Source organism: Denticeps clupeoides, unplaced genomic scaffold, assembly GCF_900700375.1.
Source record: "Denticeps clupeoides unplaced genomic scaffold, fDenClu1.1, whole genome shotgun sequence".
Classification (NCBI taxonomy): Eukaryota; Metazoa; Chordata; class Actinopteri; order Clupeiformes; family Denticipitidae; genus Denticeps; species Denticeps clupeoides.
Window position 1 is genome coordinate 93,973 of NW_021629815.1, and position 19,768 is coordinate 113,740.

At 38.7% G+C, this 19,768-nt stretch overlaps 59 non-coding genes and 1 pseudogene across 59 annotated transcripts; 41 read left to right on the forward strand and 19 right to left on the reverse strand.

The window, feature by feature from the left end:
• Positions 1–74: 74 nt before the first annotated feature.
• trnav-uac (transfer RNA valine (anticodon UAC)) lies at positions 75–147 on the reverse strand. Its single transcript has one exon. It is a non-coding gene; the product is annotated as a tRNA-Val (tRNA).
• Positions 148–401: 254 nt separating this feature from the next.
• trnav-aac (transfer RNA valine (anticodon AAC)) lies at positions 402–474 on the forward strand. The gene has a single exon. It is a non-coding gene; the product is annotated as a tRNA-Val (tRNA).
• A 319-nt stretch (positions 475–793) lies between these two features.
• On the forward strand, positions 794–866 carry trnav-cac (transfer RNA valine (anticodon CAC)). The gene has a single exon. It is a non-coding gene; the product is annotated as a tRNA-Val (tRNA).
• Positions 867–1,046: 180 nt separating this feature from the next.
• On the reverse strand, positions 1,047–1,119 carry trnav-uac (transfer RNA valine (anticodon UAC)). The gene has a single exon. It is a non-coding gene; the product is annotated as a tRNA-Val (tRNA).
• Positions 1,120–1,373: 254 nt separating this feature from the next.
• trnav-aac (transfer RNA valine (anticodon AAC)) lies at positions 1,374–1,446 on the forward strand. Its single transcript has one exon. It is a non-coding gene; the product is annotated as a tRNA-Val (tRNA).
• Positions 1,447–1,765: 319 nt separating this feature from the next.
• Positions 1,766–1,838, forward strand: trnav-cac (transfer RNA valine (anticodon CAC)). The gene has a single exon. It is a non-coding gene; the product is annotated as a tRNA-Val (tRNA).
• Positions 1,839–2,018: 180 nt separating this feature from the next.
• trnav-uac (transfer RNA valine (anticodon UAC)) lies at positions 2,019–2,091 on the reverse strand. The gene has a single exon. It is a non-coding gene; the product is annotated as a tRNA-Val (tRNA).
• A 255-nt stretch (positions 2,092–2,346) lies between these two features.
• On the forward strand, positions 2,347–2,419 carry trnav-aac (transfer RNA valine (anticodon AAC)). Its single transcript has one exon. It is a non-coding gene; the product is annotated as a tRNA-Val (tRNA).
• A 319-nt stretch (positions 2,420–2,738) lies between these two features.
• Positions 2,739–2,811, forward strand: trnav-cac (transfer RNA valine (anticodon CAC)). Its single transcript has one exon. It is a non-coding gene; the product is annotated as a tRNA-Val (tRNA).
• Positions 2,812–2,991: 180 nt separating this feature from the next.
• On the reverse strand, positions 2,992–3,064 carry trnav-uac (transfer RNA valine (anticodon UAC)). Its single transcript has one exon. It is a non-coding gene; the product is annotated as a tRNA-Val (tRNA).
• A 254-nt stretch (positions 3,065–3,318) lies between these two features.
• Positions 3,319–3,391, forward strand: trnav-aac (transfer RNA valine (anticodon AAC)). Its single transcript has one exon. It is a non-coding gene; the product is annotated as a tRNA-Val (tRNA).
• Positions 3,392–3,710: 319 nt separating this feature from the next.
• Positions 3,711–3,783, forward strand: trnav-cac (transfer RNA valine (anticodon CAC)). The gene has a single exon. It is a non-coding gene; the product is annotated as a tRNA-Val (tRNA).
• Positions 3,784–3,963: 180 nt separating this feature from the next.
• trnav-uac (transfer RNA valine (anticodon UAC)) lies at positions 3,964–4,036 on the reverse strand. The gene has a single exon. It is a non-coding gene; the product is annotated as a tRNA-Val (tRNA).
• Positions 4,037–4,288: 252 nt separating this feature from the next.
• On the forward strand, positions 4,289–4,361 carry trnav-aac (transfer RNA valine (anticodon AAC)). Its single transcript has one exon. It is a non-coding gene; the product is annotated as a tRNA-Val (tRNA).
• A 319-nt stretch (positions 4,362–4,680) lies between these two features.
• On the forward strand, positions 4,681–4,753 carry trnav-cac (transfer RNA valine (anticodon CAC)). Its single transcript has one exon. It is a non-coding gene; the product is annotated as a tRNA-Val (tRNA).
• Positions 4,754–4,933: 180 nt separating this feature from the next.
• On the reverse strand, positions 4,934–5,006 carry trnav-uac (transfer RNA valine (anticodon UAC)). The gene has a single exon. It is a non-coding gene; the product is annotated as a tRNA-Val (tRNA).
• Positions 5,007–5,261: 255 nt separating this feature from the next.
• Positions 5,262–5,334, forward strand: trnav-aac (transfer RNA valine (anticodon AAC)). The gene has a single exon. It is a non-coding gene; the product is annotated as a tRNA-Val (tRNA).
• A 319-nt stretch (positions 5,335–5,653) lies between these two features.
• On the forward strand, positions 5,654–5,726 carry trnav-cac (transfer RNA valine (anticodon CAC)). Its single transcript has one exon. It is a non-coding gene; the product is annotated as a tRNA-Val (tRNA).
• Positions 5,727–5,906: 180 nt separating this feature from the next.
• trnav-uac (transfer RNA valine (anticodon UAC)) lies at positions 5,907–5,979 on the reverse strand. The gene has a single exon. It is a non-coding gene; the product is annotated as a tRNA-Val (tRNA).
• Positions 5,980–6,233: 254 nt separating this feature from the next.
• Positions 6,234–6,306, forward strand: trnav-aac (transfer RNA valine (anticodon AAC)). Its single transcript has one exon. It is a non-coding gene; the product is annotated as a tRNA-Val (tRNA).
• Positions 6,307–6,625: 319 nt separating this feature from the next.
• On the forward strand, positions 6,626–6,698 carry trnav-cac (transfer RNA valine (anticodon CAC)). Its single transcript has one exon. It is a non-coding gene; the product is annotated as a tRNA-Val (tRNA).
• A 178-nt stretch (positions 6,699–6,876) lies between these two features.
• Positions 6,877–6,949, reverse strand: trnav-uac (transfer RNA valine (anticodon UAC)). The gene has a single exon. It is a non-coding gene; the product is annotated as a tRNA-Val (tRNA).
• A 254-nt stretch (positions 6,950–7,203) lies between these two features.
• On the forward strand, positions 7,204–7,276 carry trnav-aac (transfer RNA valine (anticodon AAC)). Its single transcript has one exon. It is a non-coding gene; the product is annotated as a tRNA-Val (tRNA).
• A 319-nt stretch (positions 7,277–7,595) lies between these two features.
• On the forward strand, positions 7,596–7,668 carry trnav-cac (transfer RNA valine (anticodon CAC)). The gene has a single exon. It is a non-coding gene; the product is annotated as a tRNA-Val (tRNA).
• Positions 7,669–7,848: 180 nt separating this feature from the next.
• Positions 7,849–7,921, reverse strand: trnav-uac (transfer RNA valine (anticodon UAC)). The gene has a single exon. It is a non-coding gene; the product is annotated as a tRNA-Val (tRNA).
• A 254-nt stretch (positions 7,922–8,175) lies between these two features.
• trnav-aac (transfer RNA valine (anticodon AAC)) lies at positions 8,176–8,248 on the forward strand. Its single transcript has one exon. It is a non-coding gene; the product is annotated as a tRNA-Val (tRNA).
• A 320-nt stretch (positions 8,249–8,568) lies between these two features.
• trnav-cac (transfer RNA valine (anticodon CAC)) lies at positions 8,569–8,641 on the forward strand. Its single transcript has one exon. It is a non-coding gene; the product is annotated as a tRNA-Val (tRNA).
• A 180-nt stretch (positions 8,642–8,821) lies between these two features.
• Positions 8,822–8,894, reverse strand: trnav-uac (transfer RNA valine (anticodon UAC)). The gene has a single exon. It is a non-coding gene; the product is annotated as a tRNA-Val (tRNA).
• Positions 8,895–9,148: 254 nt separating this feature from the next.
• Positions 9,149–9,221, forward strand: trnav-aac (transfer RNA valine (anticodon AAC)). Its single transcript has one exon. It is a non-coding gene; the product is annotated as a tRNA-Val (tRNA).
• A 319-nt stretch (positions 9,222–9,540) lies between these two features.
• Positions 9,541–9,613, forward strand: trnav-cac (transfer RNA valine (anticodon CAC)). The gene has a single exon. It is a non-coding gene; the product is annotated as a tRNA-Val (tRNA).
• A 507-nt stretch (positions 9,614–10,120) lies between these two features.
• On the forward strand, positions 10,121–10,193 carry trnav-aac (transfer RNA valine (anticodon AAC)). Its single transcript has one exon. It is a non-coding gene; the product is annotated as a tRNA-Val (tRNA).
• Positions 10,194–10,513: 320 nt separating this feature from the next.
• Positions 10,514–10,586, forward strand: trnav-cac (transfer RNA valine (anticodon CAC)). The gene has a single exon. It is a non-coding gene; the product is annotated as a tRNA-Val (tRNA).
• Positions 10,587–10,766: 180 nt separating this feature from the next.
• trnav-uac (transfer RNA valine (anticodon UAC)) lies at positions 10,767–10,839 on the reverse strand. Its single transcript has one exon. It is a non-coding gene; the product is annotated as a tRNA-Val (tRNA).
• A 254-nt stretch (positions 10,840–11,093) lies between these two features.
• trnav-aac (transfer RNA valine (anticodon AAC)) lies at positions 11,094–11,166 on the forward strand. Its single transcript has one exon. It is a non-coding gene; the product is annotated as a tRNA-Val (tRNA).
• A 319-nt stretch (positions 11,167–11,485) lies between these two features.
• Positions 11,486–11,558, forward strand: trnav-cac (transfer RNA valine (anticodon CAC)). Its single transcript has one exon. It is a non-coding gene; the product is annotated as a tRNA-Val (tRNA).
• Positions 11,559–11,738: 180 nt separating this feature from the next.
• On the reverse strand, positions 11,739–11,811 carry trnav-uac (transfer RNA valine (anticodon UAC)). Its single transcript has one exon. It is a non-coding gene; the product is annotated as a tRNA-Val (tRNA).
• A 254-nt stretch (positions 11,812–12,065) lies between these two features.
• On the forward strand, positions 12,066–12,138 carry trnav-aac (transfer RNA valine (anticodon AAC)). Its single transcript has one exon. It is a non-coding gene; the product is annotated as a tRNA-Val (tRNA).
• Positions 12,139–12,456: 318 nt separating this feature from the next.
• Positions 12,457–12,529, forward strand: trnav-cac (transfer RNA valine (anticodon CAC)). Its single transcript has one exon. It is a non-coding gene; the product is annotated as a tRNA-Val (tRNA).
• Positions 12,530–12,709: 180 nt separating this feature from the next.
• Positions 12,710–12,782, reverse strand: trnav-uac (transfer RNA valine (anticodon UAC)). The gene has a single exon. It is a non-coding gene; the product is annotated as a tRNA-Val (tRNA).
• Positions 12,783–13,036: 254 nt separating this feature from the next.
• Positions 13,037–13,109, forward strand: trnav-aac (transfer RNA valine (anticodon AAC)). The gene has a single exon. It is a non-coding gene; the product is annotated as a tRNA-Val (tRNA).
• A 319-nt stretch (positions 13,110–13,428) lies between these two features.
• On the forward strand, positions 13,429–13,501 carry trnav-cac (transfer RNA valine (anticodon CAC)). Its single transcript has one exon. It is a non-coding gene; the product is annotated as a tRNA-Val (tRNA).
• A 509-nt stretch (positions 13,502–14,010) lies between these two features.
• On the forward strand, positions 14,011–14,083 carry trnav-aac (transfer RNA valine (anticodon AAC)). The gene has a single exon. It is a non-coding gene; the product is annotated as a tRNA-Val (tRNA).
• Positions 14,084–14,403: 320 nt separating this feature from the next.
• On the forward strand, positions 14,404–14,476 carry trnav-cac (transfer RNA valine (anticodon CAC)). The gene has a single exon. It is a non-coding gene; the product is annotated as a tRNA-Val (tRNA).
• Positions 14,477–14,656: 180 nt separating this feature from the next.
• Positions 14,657–14,729, reverse strand: trnav-uac (transfer RNA valine (anticodon UAC)). Its single transcript has one exon. It is a non-coding gene; the product is annotated as a tRNA-Val (tRNA).
• Positions 14,730–14,983: 254 nt separating this feature from the next.
• On the forward strand, positions 14,984–15,056 carry trnav-aac (transfer RNA valine (anticodon AAC)). Its single transcript has one exon. It is a non-coding gene; the product is annotated as a tRNA-Val (tRNA).
• A 319-nt stretch (positions 15,057–15,375) lies between these two features.
• trnav-cac (transfer RNA valine (anticodon CAC)) lies at positions 15,376–15,448 on the forward strand. Its single transcript has one exon. It is a non-coding gene; the product is annotated as a tRNA-Val (tRNA).
• A 181-nt stretch (positions 15,449–15,629) lies between these two features.
• Positions 15,630–15,702, reverse strand: trnav-uac (transfer RNA valine (anticodon UAC)). Its single transcript has one exon. It is a non-coding gene; the product is annotated as a tRNA-Val (tRNA).
• A 253-nt stretch (positions 15,703–15,955) lies between these two features.
• Positions 15,956–16,028, forward strand: trnav-aac (transfer RNA valine (anticodon AAC)). The gene has a single exon. It is a non-coding gene; the product is annotated as a tRNA-Val (tRNA).
• Positions 16,029–16,171: 143 nt separating this feature from the next.
• trnav-cac (transfer RNA valine (anticodon CAC)) lies at positions 16,172–16,244 on the forward strand. Its single transcript has one exon. It is a non-coding gene; the product is annotated as a tRNA-Val (tRNA).
• Positions 16,245–16,423: 179 nt separating this feature from the next.
• On the reverse strand, positions 16,424–16,497 carry trnav-uac (transfer RNA valine (anticodon UAC)). The gene has a single exon. It is a non-coding gene; the product is annotated as a tRNA-Val (tRNA).
• Positions 16,498–16,751: 254 nt separating this feature from the next.
• On the forward strand, positions 16,752–16,823 carry trnav-aac (transfer RNA valine (anticodon AAC)). The gene has a single exon. It is a non-coding gene; the product is annotated as a tRNA-Val (tRNA).
• A 318-nt stretch (positions 16,824–17,141) lies between these two features.
• Positions 17,142–17,214, forward strand: trnav-cac (transfer RNA valine (anticodon CAC)). Its single transcript has one exon. It is a non-coding gene; the product is annotated as a tRNA-Val (tRNA).
• Positions 17,215–17,395: 181 nt separating this feature from the next.
• On the reverse strand, positions 17,396–17,468 carry trnav-uac (transfer RNA valine (anticodon UAC)). The gene has a single exon. It is a non-coding gene; the product is annotated as a tRNA-Val (tRNA).
• Positions 17,469–17,721: 253 nt separating this feature from the next.
• trnav-aac (transfer RNA valine (anticodon AAC)) lies at positions 17,722–17,794 on the forward strand. The gene has a single exon. It is a non-coding gene; the product is annotated as a tRNA-Val (tRNA).
• A 153-nt stretch (positions 17,795–17,947) lies between these two features.
• Positions 17,948–18,020, forward strand: trnav-cac (transfer RNA valine (anticodon CAC)). The gene has a single exon. It is a non-coding gene; the product is annotated as a tRNA-Val (tRNA).
• Positions 18,021–18,526: 506 nt separating this feature from the next.
• Positions 18,527–18,598, forward strand: trnav-aac (transfer RNA valine (anticodon AAC)). The gene has a single exon. It is a non-coding gene; the product is annotated as a tRNA-Val (tRNA).
• A 319-nt stretch (positions 18,599–18,917) lies between these two features.
• On the forward strand, positions 18,918–18,990 carry trnav-cac (transfer RNA valine (anticodon CAC)). Its single transcript has one exon. It is a non-coding gene; the product is annotated as a tRNA-Val (tRNA).
• A 182-nt stretch (positions 18,991–19,172) lies between these two features.
• Positions 19,173–19,245, reverse strand: trnav-uac (transfer RNA valine (anticodon UAC)). Its single transcript has one exon. It is a non-coding gene; the product is annotated as a tRNA-Val (tRNA).
• A 251-nt stretch (positions 19,246–19,496) lies between these two features.
• trnav-aac (transfer RNA valine (anticodon AAC)) lies at positions 19,497–19,569 on the forward strand. Its single transcript has one exon. It is a non-coding gene; the product is annotated as a tRNA-Val (tRNA).
• Positions 19,570–19,759: 190 nt separating this feature from the next.
• On the reverse strand, positions 19,760–19,768 carry LOC114774713 (uncharacterized; annotated as a pseudogene).

A 19,768-nucleotide genomic window follows, 5' to 3' on the forward strand; every position in this document is an offset into this window, starting at 1 on the left:
ATGACATCATGTTTTCTGAGTACATTGACAAGTTGTTTTTCCAAAACTGTAAACAAAGACCAAAAAAAAAAGCATGTTTCTGCCCGGTTTCGAACCGAGGACCTCTCGCGTGTAAAGCGAATGTGATGACCACTACACTACAGAAACTCACAAGCCCATTGTCTGTTGGAATCATGTTTACCAGGTGCTCCAAAATGTATCCTTGCCACACAACGAATCTTGTTTAATTGTATGACCTTGTGCTAAGAATTTAATTCAATTGAAACAATGAACAATAAGCAAGTTTCCTTTGTGGTTTATTTCATTTGGATATTTTTCTTTAAGGACTGGATATCTGAGGCCCCAAACAAGTTTGATCTTGTTTTTACCAGTTCTATAGAGAAACTGTGCTGTCATGTCAGGTTTCTGTGGTGTAGTGGTTATCACGTTCGCCTAACACGCGAAAGGTCCTCGGTTCGATACCGAGCAGAAACAATCCCTGTTTTTCTTTTGCATTATAAAACTGACTCCCAGCAAAGCATCAAGCAGCTATGCAAGTGGCTGTCATTGCTTTGTTTCGTAAAACACAACACTGTCCATATTAATCCTGTAGAGTGCAATCAGTCTGCGCTCTGAAGTGATCTTAAATGAAACACAAAAGGTCAAGCAAACTAGTTTTGTTTTTTGAAATCCTCTGGGCATTTTTCTTTCTTTATTATAAAATGCAAAGCATCCTAAACAATGCATATTACACAATGCAAAAACGTTGGGTCTTAGTTTGAGAATCTTTTTGAACCTATTGTGCCATATCCAAGTTTCTGTAGTGTAGTGGTTATCACGTTCGCCTCACACGCGAAAGGTCCTCGGTTCGAAACCGGGCAGAAACAGCTTTTGTTTTTTTGTTTTGCACAAGGAGGCTTAAGAAGGTATTTTGGATTTGAGTGATTGCAAATTGTAACAAAGTATGCTGGTCTGGCTTTAAACTGGGCAGAAATGACATCATGTTTTCTGAGTACATTGACAAGTTGTTTTTCCAAAACTGTAAACAAAGACCAAAAAAAAAAGCATGTTTCTGCCCGGTTTCGAACCGAGGACCTCTCGCGTGTAAAGCGAATGTGATGACCACTACACTACAGAAATTCACAAGCCCATTGTCTGTTGGAATCACATTTACCAGGTGCTCCAAAATGTATCCTTGCCACACAACGAATCTTGTTTAATTGTATGACCTTGTGCTAAGAATTTAATTCAATTGAAACAATGAACAATAAGCAAGTTACCTTTGTGGTTTATTTCATTTGGATATTTTTCTTTAAGGACTGGATATCTGAGGCCCCAAACAAGTTTGATCTTGTTTTTACCAGTTCTATAGAGAACCTGTGCTGTCATGTCAGGTTTCTGTGGTGTAGTGGTTATCACGTTCGCCTAACACGCGAAAGGTCCTCGGTTCGATACCGAGCAGAAACAATCCCTGTTTTTCTTTTGCATTATAAAACTGACTCCCAACAAAGCATCAAGCAGCTATGCAAGTGGCTGTCATTGCTTTGTTTCGTAAAACACAACACTGTCCATATTAATCCTGTAGAGTGCAATCAGTCTGCGCTCTGAAGTGATCTTAAATGAAACACAAAAGGTCAAGCAAACTAGTTTTGTTTTTTGAAATCCTCTGGGCATTTTTCTTTCTTTATTATAAAATGCAATGCATCCTAAACAATGCATATTATACAATGCAAAAACGTTGGGTCTTAGTTTGAGAATCTTTTTGAACGTATTGTGCCATATCCAAGTTTCTGTAGTGTAGTGGTTATCACGTTCGCCTCACACGCGAAAGGTCCTCGGTTCGAAACTGGGCAGAAAGAGCTTTTGTTTTTTTGTTTTGCACAAGGAGGCTTAAGAAGGTATTTTGGATTTGAGTGATTGCAAATTGTAACAAAGTATGCTGGTCTGGCTTTAAACTGGGCAGAAATGACATCATGTTTTCTGAGTACATTGACAAGTTGTTTTTCCAAAACTGTAAACAAAGACCAAAAAAAAAAGCATGTTTCTGCCCGGTTTCGGACCGAGGACCTCTCGCGTGTAAAGCGAATGTGATGACCACTACACTACAGAAACTCACAAGCCCATTGTCTGTTGGAATCATGTTTACCAGGTGCTCCAAAATGTATCCTTGCCACACAACGAATTTTGTTTAATTGTATGACCTTGTGCTAAGAATTTAATTCAATTGAAACAATGAACAATAAGCAAGTTTCCTTTGTGGTTTATTTCATTTGGATATTTTTCTTTAAGGACTGGATATCTGAGGCCCCAAACAAGTTTGATCTTGTTTTTACCAGTTCTATAGAGAACCTGTGCTGTACATGTCAGGTTTCTGTGGTGTAGTGGTTATCACGTTCGCCTAACACGCGAAAGGTCCTCGGTTCGATACCGAGCAGAAACAATCCCTGTTTTTCTTTTGCATTATAATACTGACTCCCAGCAAAGCATCAAGCAGCTATGCAAGTGGCTGTCATTGCTTTGTTTCGTAAAACACAACACTGTCCATATTAATCCTGTAGAGTGCAATCAGTCTGCGCTCTGAAGTGATCTTAAATGAAACACAAAAGGTCAAGCAAACTAGTTTTGTTTTTTAAAATCCTCTGGGCATTTTTCTTTCTTTATTATAAAATGCAAAGCATCCTAAACAATGCATATTATACAATGCAAAAACGTTGGGTCTTAGTTTGAGAATCTTTTTGAACGTATTGTGCCATATCCAAGTTTCTGTAGTGTAGTGGTTATCACGTTCGCCTCACACGCGAAAGGTCCTCGGTTCGAAACCGGGCAGAAACAGCTTTTGTTTTTTTGTTTTGCACAAGGAGGCTTAAGAAGGTATTTTGGATTTGAGTGATTGCAAATTGTAACAAAGTATGCTGGTCTGGCTTTAAACTGGGCAGAAATGACATCATGTTTTCTGAGTACATTGACAAGTTGTTTTTCCAAAACTGTAAACAAAGACCAAAAAAAAAAGCATGTTTCTGCCCGGTTTCGAACCGAGGACCTCTCGCGTGTAAAGCGAATGTGATGACCACTACACTACAGAAACTCACAAGCCCATTGTCTGTTGGAATCACGTTTACCAGGTGCTCCAAAATGTATCCTTGCCACACAACGAATCTTGTTTAATTGTATGACCTTGTGCTAAGAATTTAATTCAATTGAAACAATGAACAATAAGCAAGTTTCCTTTGTGGTTTATTTCATTTGGATATTTTTCTTTAAGGACTGGATATCTGAGGCCCCAAACAAGTTTGATCTTGTTTTTACCAGTTCTATAGAGAAACTGTGCTGTCATGTCAGGTTTCTGTGGTGTAGTGGTTATCACGTTCGCCTAACACGCGAAAGGTCCTCGGTTCGATACCGAGCAGAAACAATCCCTGTTTTTCTTTTGCATTATAAAACTGACTCCCAGCAAAGCATCAAGCAGCTATGCAAGTGGCTGTCATTGCTTTGTTTCGTAAAACACAACACTGTCCATATTAATCCTGTAGAGTGCAATCAGTCTGCGCTCTGAAGTGATCTTAAATGAAACACAAAAGGTCAAGCAAACTAGTTTTGTTTTTTGAAATCCTCTGGGCATTTTTCTTTCTTTATTATAAAATGCAAAGCATTCTAAACAATGCATATTATACAATGCAAAAACGTTGGGTCTTAGTTTGAGAATCTTTTTGAACCTATTGTGCCATATCCAAGTTTCTGTAGTGTAGTGGTTATCACGTTCGCCTCACACGCGAAAGGTCCTCGGTTCGAAACCGGGCAGAAACAGCTTTTGTTTTTTTGTTTTGCACAAGGAGGCTTAAGAAGGTATTTTGGATTTGAGTGATTGCAAATTGTAACAAAGTATGCTGGTCTGGCTTTAAACTGGGCAGAAATGACATCATGTTTTCTGAGTACATTGACAAGTTGTTTTTCCAAAACTGTAAACAAAGACCAAAAAAAAAAGCATGTTTCTGCCCGGTTTCGAACCGAGGACCTCTCGCGTGTAAAGCGAATGTGATGACCACTACACTACAGAAACTCACAAGCCCATTGTCTGTTGGAATCATGTTTACCAGGTGCTCCAAAATGTATCCTTGCCACACAACGAATCTTGTTTAATTGTATGACCTTGTGCTAAGAATTTAATTCAATTGAAACAATGAACAATAAGCAAGTTTCTTTTGTGGTTTATTTCATTTGGATATTTTTCTTTAAGGACTGGATATCTGAGGCCCCAAACAAGTTTGATCTTGTTTTTACCAGTTCTATAGAGAAACTGCTGTCATGTCAGGTTTCCGTGGTGTAGTGGTTATCACGTTTGCCTAACACGCGAAAGGTCCTCGGTTCGATACCGAGCAGAAACAATCCCTGTTTTTCTTTTGCATTATAAAACTGACTCCCAGCAAAGCATCAAGCAGCTATGCAAGTGGCTGTCATTGCTTTGTTTCGTGAAACACAACACTGTCCATATTAATCCTGTAGAGTGCAATCAGTCTGCGCTCTGAAGTGATCTTAAATGAAACACAAAAGGTCAAGCAAACTAGTTTTGTTTTTTGAAATCCTCTGGGCATTTTTCTTTCTTTATTATAAAATGCAAAGCATCCTAAACAATGCATATTATACAATGCAAAAACGTTGGGTCTTAGTTTGAGAATCTTTTTGAACGTATTGTGCCATATCCAAGTTTCTGTAGTGTAGTGGTTATCACGTTCGCCTCACACGCGAAAGGTCCTCGGTTCGAAACCGGGCAGAAACAGCTTTTGTTTTTTTGTTTTGCACAAGGAGGCTTAAGAAGGTATTTTGGATTTGAGTGATTGCAAATTGTAACAAAGTATGCTGGTCTGGCTTTAAACTGGGCAGAAATGACATCATGTTTTCTGAGTACATTGACAAGTTGTTTTTCCAAAACTGTAAACAAAGACCAAAAAAAAAAGCATGTTTCTGCCCGGTTTCGAACCGAGGACCTCTCGCGTGTAAAGCGAATGTGATGACCACTACACTACAGAAACTCACACGCCCATTGTCTGTTGGAATCACGTTTACCAGGTGCTCCAAAATGTATCCTTGCCACACAACGAATCTTGTTTAATTGTATGACCTTGTGCTAAGAATTTAATTCAATTGAAACAATGAACAATAAGCAAGTTTACCTTTGTGGTTTATTTCATTTGGATATTTTTCTTTAAGGACTGGATATCTGAGGCCCCAAACAAGTTTGATCTTGTTTTTACCAGTTCTATAGAGAAACTGTGCTGTCATGTCAGGTTTCTGTGGTGTAGTGGTTATCACGTTCGCCTAACACGCGAAAGGTCCTCGGTTCGATACCGAGCAGAAACAATCCCTGTTTTTCTTTTGCATTATAAAACTGACTCCCAGCAAAGCATCAAGCAGCTATGCAAGTGGCTGTCATTGCTTTGTTTCGTAAAACACAACACTGTCCATATTAATCCTGTAGAGTGCAATCAGTCTGCGCTCTGAAGTGATCTTAAATGAAACACAAAAGGTCAAGCAAACTAGTTTTGTTTTTTGAAATCCTCTGGGCATTTTTCTTTCTTTATTATAAAATGCAAAGCATCCTAAACAATGCATATTACACAATGCAAAAACGTTGGGTCTTAGTTTGAGAATCTTTTTGAACCTATTGTGCCATATCCAAGTTTCTGTAGTGTAGTGGTTATCACGTTCGCCTCACACGCGAAAGGTCCTCGGTTCGAAACCGGGCAGAAACAGCTTTTGTTTTTTTTTTTTGCACAAGGAGGCTTAAGAAGGTATTTTGGATTTGAGTGATTGCAAATTGTAACAAAGTATGCTGGTCTGGCTTTAAACTGGGCAGAAATGACATCATGTTTTCTGAGTACATTGACAAGTTGTTTTTCCAAAACTGTAAACAAAGACCAAAAAAAAAAGCATGTTTCTGCCCGGTTTCGAACCGAGGACCTCTCGCGTGTAAAGCGAATGTGATGACCACTACACTACAGAAACTCACAAGCCCATTGTCTGTTGGAATCATGTTTACCAGGTGCTCCAAAATGTATCCTTGCCACACAACGAATCTTGTTTAATTGTATGACCTTGTGCTAAGAATTTAATTCAATTGAAACAATGAACAATAAGCAAGTTTCCTTTGTGGTTTATTTCATTTGGATATTTTTCTTTAAGGACTGGATATCTGAGGCCCCAAACAAGTTTGATCTTGTTTTTACCAGTTCTATAGAGAAACTGTGCTGTCATGTCAGGTTTCTGTGGTGTAGTGGTTATCACGTTCGCCTAACACGCGAAAGGTCCTCGGTTCGATACCGAGCAGAAACAATCCCTGTTTTTCTTTTGCATTATAATACTGACTCCCAGCAAAGCATCAAGCAGCTATGCAAGTGGCTGTCATTGCTTTGTTTCGTAAAACACAACACTGTCCATATTAATCCTGTAGAGTGCAATCAGTCTGCGCTCTGAAGTGATCTTAAATGAAACACAAAAGGTCAAGCAAACTAGTTTTGTTTTTTGAAATCCTCTGGGCATTTTTCTTTCTTTATTATAAAATGCAAAGCATCCTAAACAATGCATATTATACAATGCAAAAACGTTGGGTCTTAGTTTGAGAATCTTTTTGAACCTATTGTGCCATATCCAAGTTTCTGTAGTGTAGTGGTTATCACGTTCGCCTCACACGCGAAAGGTCCTCGGTTCGAAACCGGGCAGAAACAGCTTTTGTTTTTTTGTTTTGCACAAGGAGGCTTAAGAAGGTATTTTGGATTTGAGTGATTGCAAATTGTAACAAAGTATGCTGGTCTGGCTTTAAACTGGGCAGAAATGACATCATGTTTTCTGAGTACATTGACAAGTTGTTTTTCCAAAACTGTAAACAAAGACCAAAAAAAAGCATGTTTCTGCCCGGTTTCGAACCGAGGACCTCTCGCGTGTAAAGCGAATGTGATGACCACTACACTACAGAAACTCACAAGCCCATTGTCTGTTGGAATCACGTTTACCAGGTGCTCCAAAATGTATCCTTGCCACACAACGAATCTTGTTTAATTGTATGACCTTGTGCTAAGAATTTAATTCAATTGAAACAATGAACAATAAGCAAGTTTCCTTTGTGGTTTATTTCATTTGGATATTTTTCTTTAAGGACTGGATATCTGAGGCCCCAAACAAGTTTGATCTTGTTTTTACCAGTTCTATAGAGAACCTGTGCTGTCATGTCAGGTTTCTGTGGTGTAGTGGTTATCACGTTCGCCTAACACGCGAAAGGTCCTCGGTTCGATACCGAGCAGAAACAATCCCTGTTTTTCTTTTGCATTATAAAACTGACTCCCAGCAAAGCATCAAGCAGCTATGCAAGTGGCTGTCATTGCTTTGTTTCGTAAAACACAACACTGTCCATATTAATCCTGTAGAGTGCAATCAGTCTGCGCTCTGAAGTGATCTTAAATGAAACACAAAAGGTCAAGCAAACTAGTTTTGTTTTTTGAAATCCTCTGGGCATTTTTCTTTCTTTATTATAAAATGCAAAGCATCCTAAACAATGCATATTATACAATGCAAAAACGTTGGGTCTTAGTTTGAGAATCTTTTTGAACGTATTGTGCCATATCCAAGTTTCTGTAGTGTAGTGGTTATCACGTTCGCCTCACACGCGAAAGGTCCTCGGTTCGAAACCGGGCAGAAACAGCTTTTGTTTTTTTGTTTTGCACAAGGAGGCTTAAGAAGGTATTTTGGATTTGAGTGATTGCAAATTGTAACAAAGTATGCTGGTCTGGCTTTAAACTGGGCAGAAATGACATCATGTTTTCTGAGTACATTGACAAGTTGTTTTTCCAAAACTGTAAACAAAGACCAAAAAAAAAAGCATGTTTCTGCCCGGTTTCGAACCGAGGACCTCTCGCGTGTAAAGCGAATGTGATGACCACTACACTACAGAAACTCACAAGCCCATTGTCTGTTGGAATCACGTTTACCAGGTGCTCCAAAATGTATCCTTGCCACACAATGAATTTTTTTTAATTGTATGACCTTGTGCTAAGAATTTAATTCATTTGAAACAATGAACAATAAGCAAGTTACCTTTGTGGTTTATTTCATTTGGATATTTTTCTTTAAGGACTGGATATCTGAGGCCCCAAACAAGTTTGATCTTGTTTTTACCAGTTCTATAGAGAACCTGTGCTGTCATGTCAGGTTTCTGTGGTGTAGTGGTTATCACGTTCGCCTAACACGCGAAAGGTCCTCGGTTCGATACCGAGCAGAAACAATCCCTGTTTTTCTTTTGCATTATAATACTGACTCCCAGCAAAGCATCAAGCAGCTATGCAAGTGGCTGTCATTGCTTTGTTTCGTAAAACACAACACTGTCCATATTAATCCTGTAGAGTGCAATCAGTCTGCGCTCTGAAGTGATCTTAAATGAAACACAAAAGGTCAAGCAAACTAGTTTTGTTTTTTGAAATCCTCTGGGCATTTTTCTTTCTTTATTATAAAATGCAAAGCATTCCTAAACAATGCATATTACACAATGCAAAAACGTTGGGTCTTAGTTTGAGAATCTTTTTGAACCTATTGTGCCATATCCAAGTTTCTGTAGTGTAGTGGTTATCACGTTCGCCTCACACGCGAAAGGTCCTCGGTTCGAAACCGGGCAGAAACAGCTTTTGTTTTTTTGTTTTGCACAAGGAGGCTTAAGAAGGTATTTTGGATTTGAGTGATTGCAAATTGTAACAAAGTATGCTGGTCTGGCTTTAAACTGGGCAGAAATGACATCATGTTTTCTGAGTACATTGACAAGTTGTTTTTCCAAAACTGTAAACAAAGACCAAAAAAAAAAGCATGTTTCTGCCCGGTTTCGAACCGAGGACCTCTCGCGTGTAAAGCGAATGTGATGACCACTACACTACAGAAACTCACAAGCCCATTGTCTGTTGGAATCACATTTACCAGGTGCTCCAAAATGTATCCTTGCCACACAACGAATCTTGTTTAATTGTATGACCTTGTGCTAAGAATTTAATTCAATTGAAACAATGAACAATAAGCAAGTTTCCTTTGTGGTTTATTTCATTTGGATATTTTTCTTTAAGGACTGGATATCTGAGGCCCCAAACAAGTTTGATCTTGTTTTTACCAGTTCTATAGAGAACCTGTGCTGTCATGTCAGGTTTCTGTGGTGTAGTGGTTATCACGTTCGCCTAACACGCGAAAGGTCCTCGGTTCGATACCGAGCAGAAACAATCCCTGTTTTTCTTTTGCATTATAATACTGACTCCCAGCAAAGCATCAAGCAGCTATGCAAGTGGCTGTCATTGCTTTGTTTCGTAAAACACAACACTGTCCATATTAATCCTGTAGAGTGCAATCAGTCTGCGCTCTGAAGTGATCTTAAATGAAACACAAAAGGTCAAGCAAACTAGTTTTGTTTTTTGAAATCCTCTGGGCATTTTTCTTTCTTTATTATAAAATGCAAAGCATCCTAAACAATGCATATTATACAATGCAAAAACGTTGGGTCTTAGTTTGAGAATCTTTTTGAACCTATTGTGCCATATCCAAGTTTCTGTAGTGTAGTGGTTATCACGTTCGCCTCACACGCGAAAGGTCCTCGGTTCGAAACCGGGCAGAAACAGCTTTTGTTTTTTTGTTTTGCACAAGGAGGCTTAAGAAGGTATTTTGGATTTGAGTGATTGCAAATTTTAACAAAGTATGCTGGTCTGGCTTTAAACTGGGCAGAAATGACATCATGTTTTCTGAGTACATTGACAAGTTGTTTTTCCAAAACTGTAAACAAAGACCAAAAAAAAAAGCATGTTTCTGCCCGGTTTCGGACGAAGGACCTCTCGTGTGTAAAGCGAATGTGATGACCACTACACTACAGAAACTCACAAGCCCATTGTCTGTTGGAATCATGTTTACCAGGTGCTCCAAAATGTATCCTTGCCACACAACGAATCTTGTTTAATTGTATGACCTTGTGCTAAGAATTTAATTCAATTGAAACAATGAACAATAAGCAAGTTACCTTTGTGGTTTATTTCATTTGGATATTTTTCTTTAAGGACTGGATATCTGAGGCCCCAAACAAGTTTGATCTTGTTTTTACCAGTTCTATAGAGAAACTGTGCTGTCATGTCAGGTTTCTGTGGTGTAGTGGTTATCACGTTCGCCTAACACGCGAAAGGTCCTCGGTTCGATACCGAGCAGAAACAATCCCTGTTTTTCTTTTGCATTATAAAACTGACTCCCAGCAAAGCATCAAGCAGCTATGCAAGTGGCTGTCATTGCTTTGTTTCGTAAAACACAACACTGTCCATATTAATCCTGTAGAGTGCAATCAGTCTGCGCTCTGAAGTGATCTTAAATGAAACACAAAAGGTCAAGCAAACTAGTTTTGTTTTTTGAAATCCTCTGGGCATTTTTCTTTCTTTATTATAAAATGCAAAGCATTCCTAAACAATGCATATTATACAATGCAAAAACGTTGGGTCTTAGTTTGAGAATCTTTTTGAACCTATTGTGCCATATCCAAGTTTCTGTAGTGTAGTGGTTATCACGTTCGCCTCACACGCGAAAGGTCCTCGGTTCGAAACCGGGCAGAAACAGCTTTTGTTTTTTTGTTTTGCACAAGGAGGCTTAAGAAGGTATTTTGGATTTGAGTGATTGCAAATTGTAACAAAGTATGCTGGTCTGGCTTTAAACTGGGCAGAAATGACATCATGTTTTCTGAGTACATTGACAAGTTGTTTTTCCAAATCTGTAAACAAAGACCAAAAAAAAAAGCATGTTTCTGCCCGGTTTCGAACCGAGGACCTCTCGCGTGTAAAGCAAATGTGATGACCACTACACTACAGAAACTCACAAGCCCATTGTCTGTTGGAATCACGTTTACCAGGTGCTCCAAAATGTATCCTTGCCACACAACGAATCTTGTTTAATTGTATGACCTTGTGCTAAGAATTTAATTCAATTGAAACAATGAACAATAAGCAAGTTACCTTTGTGGTTTATTTCATTTGGATATTTTTCTTTAAGGACTGGATATCTGAGGCCCCAAACAAGTTTGATCTTGTTTTTACCAGTTCTATAGAGAACCTGTGCTGTCATGTCAGGTTTCTGTGGTGTAGTGGTTATCACGTTCGCCTAACACGCGAAAGGTCCTCGGTTCGATACCGAGCAGAAACAATCCCTGTTTTTCTTTTGCATTATAATACTGACTCCCAGCAAAGCATCAAGCAGCTATGCAAGTGGCTGTCATTGCTTTGTTTCGTAAAACACAACACTGTCCATATTAATCCTGTAGAGTGCAATCAGTCTGCGCTCTGAAGTGATTTTAAATGAAACACAAAAGGTCAAGCAAACTAGTTTTGTTTTTTGAAATCCTCTGGGCATTTTTCTTTCTTTATTATAAAATGCAAAGCATCCTAAACAATGCATATTATACAATGCAAAAACGTTGGGTCTTAGTTTGAGAATCTTTTTGAACGTATTGTGCCATATCCAAGTTTCTGTAGTGTAGTGGTTATCACGTTCGCCTCACACGCGAAAGGTCCTCGGTTCGAAACCGGGCAGAAACAGCTTTTGTTTTTTTGTTTTGCACAAGGAGGCTTAAGAAGGTATTTTGGATTTGAGTGATTGCAAATTGTAACAAAGTATGCTGGTCTGGCTTTAAACTGGGCAGAAATGACATCATGTTTTCTGAGTACATTGACAAGTTGTTTTTCCAAAACTGTAAACAAAGACCAAAAAAAAAAGCATGTTTCTGCCCGGTTTCGAACCGAGGACCTCTCGCGTGTAAAGCGAATGTGATGACCACTACACTACAGAAACTCACAAGCCCATTGTCTGTTGGAATCACGTTTACCAGGTGCTCCAAAATGTATCCTTGCCACACAACGAATCTTGTTTAATTGTATGACCTTGTGCTAAGAATTTAATTCAATTGAAACAATGAACAATAAGCAAGTTTCCTTTGTGGTTTATTTCATTTGGATATTTTTCTTTAAGGACTGGATATCTGAGGCCCCAAACAAGTTTGATCTTGTTTTTACCAGTTCTATAGAGAACCTGTGCTGTCATGTCAGGTTTCTGTGGTGTAGTGGTTATCACGTTCGCCTAACACGCGAAAGGTCCTCGGTTCGATACCGAGCAGAAACAATCCCTGTTTTTCCTTTGCATTAAAATACTGACTCCCAGCAAAGCATCAAGCAGCTATGCAAGTGGCTGTCATTGCTTTGTTTCGTAAAACACAACACTGTCCATATTAATCCTGTAGAGTGCAATCAGTCTGCGCTCTGAAGTGATCTTAAATGAAACACAAAAGGTCAAGCAAACTAGTTTGTTTTTTGAAATCCTCTGGGCATTTTTCTTTCTTTATTATAAAATGCAAAGCATCCTAAACAATGCATATTATACAATGCAAAAACGTTGGGTCTTAGTTTGAGAATCTTTTTGAACGTATTGTGCCATATCCAAGTTTCTGTAGTGTAGTGGTTATCACGTTCGCCTCACACGCGAAAGGTCCTCGGTTCGAAACCGGGCAGAAACAGCTTTTGTTTTTTTGTTTTGCACAAGGAGGCTTAAGAAGGTATTTTGGATTTGAGTGATTGCAAATTGTAACAAAGTATGCTGGTCTGGCTTTAAACTGGGCAGAAATGACATCATGTTTTCTGAGTACATTGACAAGTTGTTTTTCCAAAACTGTAAACAAAGACCAAAAAAAAAAGCATGTTTCTGCCCGGTTTCGAACCGAGGACCTCTCGCGTGTAAAGCGAATGTGATGACCACTACACTACAGAAACTCACAAGCCCATTGTCTGTTGGAATCACGTTTACCAGGTGCTCCAAAATGTATCCTTGCCACACAACGAATCTTGTTTAATTGTATGACCTTGTGCTAAGAATTTAATTTAATTGAAACAATGAACAATAAGCAAGTTACCTTTGTGGTTTATTTCATTTGGATATTTTTCTTTAAGGACTGGATATCTGAGGCCCCAAACAAGTTTGATCTTGTTTTTACCAGTTCTATAGAGAAACTGTGCTGTCATGTCAGGTTTCTGTGGTGTAGTGGTTATCACGTTCGCCTAACACGCGAAAGGTCCTCGGTTCGATACCGAGCAGAAACAATCCCTGTTTTTCTTTTGCATTATAATACTGACTCCCAGCAAAGCATCAAGCAGCTATGCAAGTGGCTGTCATTGCTTTGTTTCGTAAAACACAACACTGTCCATATTAATCCTGTAGAGTGCAATCAGTCTGCGCTCTGAAGTGATCTTAAATGAAACACAAAAGGTCAAGCAAACTAGTTTTGTTTTTTGAAATCCTCTGGGCATTTTTCTTTCTTTATTATAAAATGCAAAGCATTCTAAACAATGCATATTATACAATGCAAAAACGTTGGGTCTTAGTTTGAGAATCTTTTTGAACCTATTGTGCCATATCCAAGTTTCTGTAGTGTAGTGGTTATCACGTTCGCCTCACACGCGAAAGGTCCTCGGTTCGAAACCGGGCAGAAACAGCTTTTGTTTTTTTGTTTTGCACAAGGAGGCTTAAGAAGGTATTTTGGATTTGAGTGATTGCAAATTGTAACAAAGTATGCTGGTCTGGCTTTAAACTGGGCAGAAATGACATCATGTTTTCTGAGTACATTGACAAGTTGTTTTTCCAAAACTGTAAACAAAGACCAAAAAAAAAAGCATGTTTCTGCCCGGTTTCGGACGAAGGACCTCTCGTGTGTAAAGCGAATGTGATGACCCCTAGACAACAGAAATTCACAAGCCCATTGTCTGTTGGAATCACATTTACCAGGTGCTCGAAAAAATGTATCCTTGCCACACAACGAATCTTGTTTAATTGAATGACCTTGTGCTAAGAATTTAATTCATTTGAAACAATGAACAATAAGCAAGCTACCTTTGTGGTTTATTTCATTTGGATATTTTTCTTTAAGGACTGGATATCTGAGGCCCCAAACAAGTTTGATCTTGTTTTTACCAGTTCTATAGAGAACCTGTGCTGTCATGTCAGGTTTCTGTGGTGTAGTGGTTATCACGTTCGCCTAACACGCGAAAGGTCCTCGGTTCGATACCGAGCAGAAACAATCCCTGTTTTTCTTTTGCATTATAAAACTGACTCCCAGCAAAGCATCAAGCAGCTATGCAAGTGGCTGTCATTGCTTTGTTTCGTAAAACACAACACTGTCCATATTAATCCTGTAGAGTGCAATCAGTCTGCGCTCTGAAGTGATCTTAAATGAAACACAAAAGGTCAAGCAAACTAGTTTTTTTTTTTTGAAATCCTCTGGGCATTTTTCTTTCTTTATTATAAAATGCAAAGCATCCTAAACAATGCATATTATACAATGCAAAAACGTTGGGTCTTAGTTTGAGAATCTTTTTGAACGTATTGTGCCATATCCAAGTTTCTGTAGTGTAGTGGTTATCACGTTCGCCTCACACGCGAAAGGTCCTCGGTTCGAAACCGGGCAGAAACAGCTTTTGTTTTTTTGTTTTGCACAAGGAGGCTTAAGAAGGTATTTTGGATTTGAGTGATTGCAAATTGTAACAAAGTATGCTGGTCTGGCTTTAAACTGGGCAGAAATGACATCATGTTTTCTGAGTACATTGACAAGTTGTTTTTCCAAAACTGTAAACAAAGACCAAAAAAAAAAGCATGTTTCTGCCCGGTTTCGGACCGAGGACCTCTCTCGTGTAAAGCGAATGTGATGACCACTACACTACAGAAACTCACAAGCCCATTGTCTGTTGGAATCACATTTACCAGGTGCTCCAAAATGTATCCTTGCCACACAACGAATCTTGTTTAATTGTATGACCTTGTGCTAAGAATTTAATTCAATTGAAACAATGAACAATAAGCAAGTTTCCTTTGTGGTTTATTTCATTTGGATATTTTTCTTTAAGGACTGGATATCTGAGGCCCCAAACAAGTTTGATCTTGTTTTTACCAGTTCTATAGAGAACCTGTGCTGTCATGTCAGGTTTCTGTGGTGTAGTGGTTATCACGTTCGCCTAACACGCGAAAGGTCCTCGGTTCGATACCGAGCAGAAACAATCCCTGTTTTTCTTTTGCATTATAATACTGACTCCCAGCAAAGCATCAAGCAGCTATGCAAGTGGCTGTCATTGCTTTGTTTCGTAAAACACAACACTGTCCATATTAATCCTGTAGAGTGCAATCAGTCTGCGCTCTGAAGTGATCTTAAATGAAACACAAAAGGTCAAGCAAACTAGTTTTGTTTTTTGAAATCCTCTGGGCATTTTTCTTTCTTTATTATAAAATGCAAAGCATTCTAAACAATGCATATTATACAATGCAAAAACGTTGGGTCTTAGTTTGAGAATCTTTTTGAACCTATTGTGCCATATCCAAGTTTCTGTAGTGTAGTGGTTATCACGTTCGCCTCACACGCGAAAGGTCCTCGGTTCGAAACCGGGCAGAAACAGCTTTTGTTTTTTTGTTTTGCACAAGGAGGCTTAAGAAGGTATTTTGGATTTGAGTGATTGCAAATTTTAACAAAGTATGCTGGTCTGGCTTTAAACTGGGCAGAAATGACATCATGTTTTCTGAGTACATTGACAAGTTGTTTTTTCCAAAACTGTAAACAAAGACCAAAAAAAAAAGTATGTTTCTGCCCGGTTTCGAACCGAGGACCTCTCGTGTGTAAAGCGAATGTGATGACCACTACACTACAGAAACTCACAAGCCCATTGTCTGTTGGAATCACGTATACCAGGTGCTCCAAAATGTATCCTTGCCAAACAACGAAGCTTGTTTAATTGTATGACCTTGTGCTAAGAATTTAATTTAATTGAAACAATGAACAATAAGCAAGTTACCTTTGTGGTTTATTTCATTTGGATATTTTTCTTTAATACTGTATATCTGAGGCCCCAAACAAGTTTGATCTTGTTTTTACCAGTTCTATAGAGAACCTGTGCTGTCATGTCAGGTTTCTGTGGTGTAGTGGTTATCACGTTCGCCTAACACGCGAAAGGTCCTCAGTTCGATACCGAGCAGAAACAATCCCTTTTTTTCCTTTGCATTATAATACTGACTCCCAGCAAAGCATCAAGCAGCTATGCAAGTGGCTGTCATTGCTTTGTTTCGTAAAACACAACACTGTCTTAGTTTGAGAATCTTTTTGAACGTATTGTGCCATATCCAAGTTTCTGTAGTGTAGTGGTTATCACGTTCGCCTCACACGCGAAAGGTCCTCGGTTCGAAACCGGGCAGAAACAGCTTTTGTTTTTTTGTATTGCACAAGGAGGCTTAAGAAGATATTTTGGTTTTGACTGATTGCAAATTGTAACAAAGTATGCTGGTCTGGCTTTAAACTGGGCAGAAATGACATCATGTTTTCTGAGTACATTGACAAGTTGTTTTTCCAAAACTGTAAACAAAGACCAAAAAAAAAGCATGTTTCTGCCCGGCTTTCGAACCGAGGACCTCTCGTGTGTAAAGCGAATGTGATGACCACTACACTACAGAAACTCACAAGCCCATTGTCTGTTGGAATCATGTTTACCAGGTGCTCCAAAATGTATCCTTGCCACACAACGAATCTTGTTTAATTGTATGACCTTGTGCTAAGAATTTAATTTAATTGAAACAATGAACAATAAGCAAGTTTCCTTTGTGGTTTATTTCATTTGGATATTTTTCTTTAAGGACTGGATATCTGAGGCCCCAAACAAGTTTGATCTTGTTTTTACCAGTTCTATAGAGAACCTGTGCTGTCATGTCAGGTTTCTGTGGTGTAGTGGTTATCACGTTCGCCTAACACTCGAATTTCCTCGGTTCGATACCGAGCAGAAACAATCCCTGTTTTTCTTTTGCATTATAAACTGACTCCCAGCAAAGCATCAAGCAGCTATGCAAGTGGCTGTCATTGCTTTGTTTCGTAAAACACAACACTGTCCATATTAATCCTGTAGAGTGCAATCAGTCTGCGCTCTGAAGTGATCTTAAATGAAACACAAAAGGTCAAGCAAACTAGTTTTGTTTTTTGAAATCCTCTGGGCATTTTTCTTTCTTTATTATAAAATGCAAAGCATTCTAAACAATGCATATTATACAATGCAAAAACGTTGGGTCTTAGTTTAAGAATCTTTTTGAACCTATTCTGTAATATCTAAGTTTCTGTAGTGTAGTGGTTATCACGTTCGCATCACACGCGAAAGGTCCTCGGTTCGAAACCGGGCAGAAACAGCTTTTGTTTTTTTGTTTTGCACAAGGAGGCTTAAGAAGGTATTTTGGATTTGAGTGATTGCAAATTTTAACAAAGTATGCTGGTCTGGCTTTAAACTGGGCAGAAATGACATCATGTTTTCTGAGTACATTGACAAGTTGTTTTTTCCAAAACTGTAAACAAAGACCAAAAAAAAAAGTATGTTTCTGCCCAGTTTCGAACCGAGGACCTCTCGTGTGTAAAGCGAATGTGATGACCACTACACTACAGAAACTCACAAGCCCATTGTCTGTTGGAATCACGTATACCAGGTGCTCCAAAATGTATCCTTGCCACACAACGAAGCTTGTTTAATTGTATGACCTTGTGCTAAGAATTTAATTTAATTGAAACAATGAACAATAAGCAAGTTACCTTTGTGGTTTATTTCATTTGGATATTTTTCTTTAATACTGTATATCTGAGGCCCCAAACAAGTTTGATCTTGTTTTTACCAGTTCTATAGAGAACCTGTGCTGTCATGTCAGGTTTCTGTGGTGTAGTGGTTATCACGTTCGCCTAACACGCGAAAGGTCCTCGGTTCGATACCGAGCAGAAACAATCCCTTTTTTTCCTTTGCATTATAATACTGACTCCCAGCAAAGCATCAAGCAGCTATGCAAGTGGCTGTCATTGCTTTGTTTCGTAAAACACAACACTGTCTTAGTTTGTCTTAGTTTGAGAATCTTTTTGAACGTATTGTGCCATATCCAAGTTTCTGTAGTGTAGTGGTTATCACGTTCGCCTCACACGCGAAAGGTCCTCGGTTCGAAACCGGGCAGAAACAGCTTTTGTTTTTTTGTATTGCACAAGGAGGCTTAAGAAGATATTTTGGTTTTGACTGATTGCAAATTGTAACAAAGTATGCTGGTCTGGCTTTAAACTGGGAAGAAATGACATCATGTTTTCTGAGTACATTGACAAGTTGTTTTTCCAAAACTGTAAACAAAGACCAAAAAAAAAGCATGTTTCTGCCCGCTTTCGAACGAAGGACCTCTCGTGTGTAAAGCGAATGTGATGACCACTACACTACAGAAACTCACAAGCCCATTGTCTGTTGGAATCATGTTTACCATGTGCTCCAAAATGTATCCTTGCCACACAACGAATCTTGTTTAATTGTATGACCTTGTGCTAAGAATTTAATTTAATTGAAACAATGAACAATAAGCAAGTTACCTTTGTGGTTTATTTCATTTGGATATTTTTCTTTAAGGACTGGATAGCTGAGGCCCCAAACAAGTTTGATCTTGTTTTTACCAGTTCTATAGAGAACCTGTGCTGTCATGTCAGGTTTCTGTGGTGTAGTGGTTATCACGTTTGCCTAACACTCGAATTTCCTCGGTTCGATACCGAGCAGAAACAATCCCTGTTTTTCTTTTGCATTATAAAACTGACTCCCAGCAAAGCATCAAGCAGCTATGCAAGTGGCTGTCATTGCTTTGTTTCGTAAAACACAACACTGTCCATATTAATCCTGTAGAGTGCAATCAGTCTGCGCTCTGAAGTGATTTTAAATGAAACACAAAAGGTCAAGCAAACTAGTTTTGTTTTTTGAAATCCTCTGGGCATTTTTCTTTCTTTATTATAAAATGCAAAGCATTCTAAACAATGCATATTATACAATGCAAAAACGTTGGGTCTTAGTTTGAGAATCTTTTTGAACCTATTGTGCCATATCCAAGTTTCTGTAGTGTAGTGGTTATCACGTTCGCCTCACACGCGAAAGGTCCTCGGTTCGAAACCGGGCAGAAACAGCTTTTGTTTTTTTTTTTTTTGCACAAGGAGGCTTAAGAAGGTATTTTGGATTTGAGTGATTGCAAATTGTAACAAAGTATGCTGGTCTGGCTTTAAACTGGGCAGAAATGACATCATGTTTTCTGAGTACATTGACAAGTTGTTTTTCCAAAACTGTAAACAAAGACCAAAAAAAAAAGCATGTTTCTGCCCGGTTTCGAACCGAGGACCTCTCGCGTGTAAAGCGAATGTGATGACCACTACACTACAGAAACTCACAAGCCCATTGTCTGTTGGAATCACGTTTACCAGGTGCTCCAAAATGTATCCTTGCCACACAACGAATCTTGTTTAATTGTATGACCTTGTGCTAAGAATTATTAATTGAACAATGAACAATAAGCAAGTTACCTTTGTGGTTTATTTCATTTGGATATTTTTCTTTAAGGACTGGATATCTGAGGCCCCCAAACAAGTTTGATCTTGTTTTTACCAGTTCTATAGAGAACCTGTGCTGTCATGTCAGGTTTCTGTGGTGTAGTGGTTATCACGTTCGCCTAACACGCGAAAGGTCCTCGGTTCGATACCGAGCAGAAACAATCCCTGTTTTTCTTTTGCATTAAATACTGACTCCCAGCAAAGCATCAAGCAGCTATGCAAGTGGCTGTCATTGCTTTGTTTCGTAAAACACAACACTGTCCATATTAATCCTGTAGAGTGCAATCAGTCTGCGCTCTGAAGTGATCTTAAATGAACACAAAAGGTCAAGCAAACTAGTTTTTGTTTTTTTAAATTTTC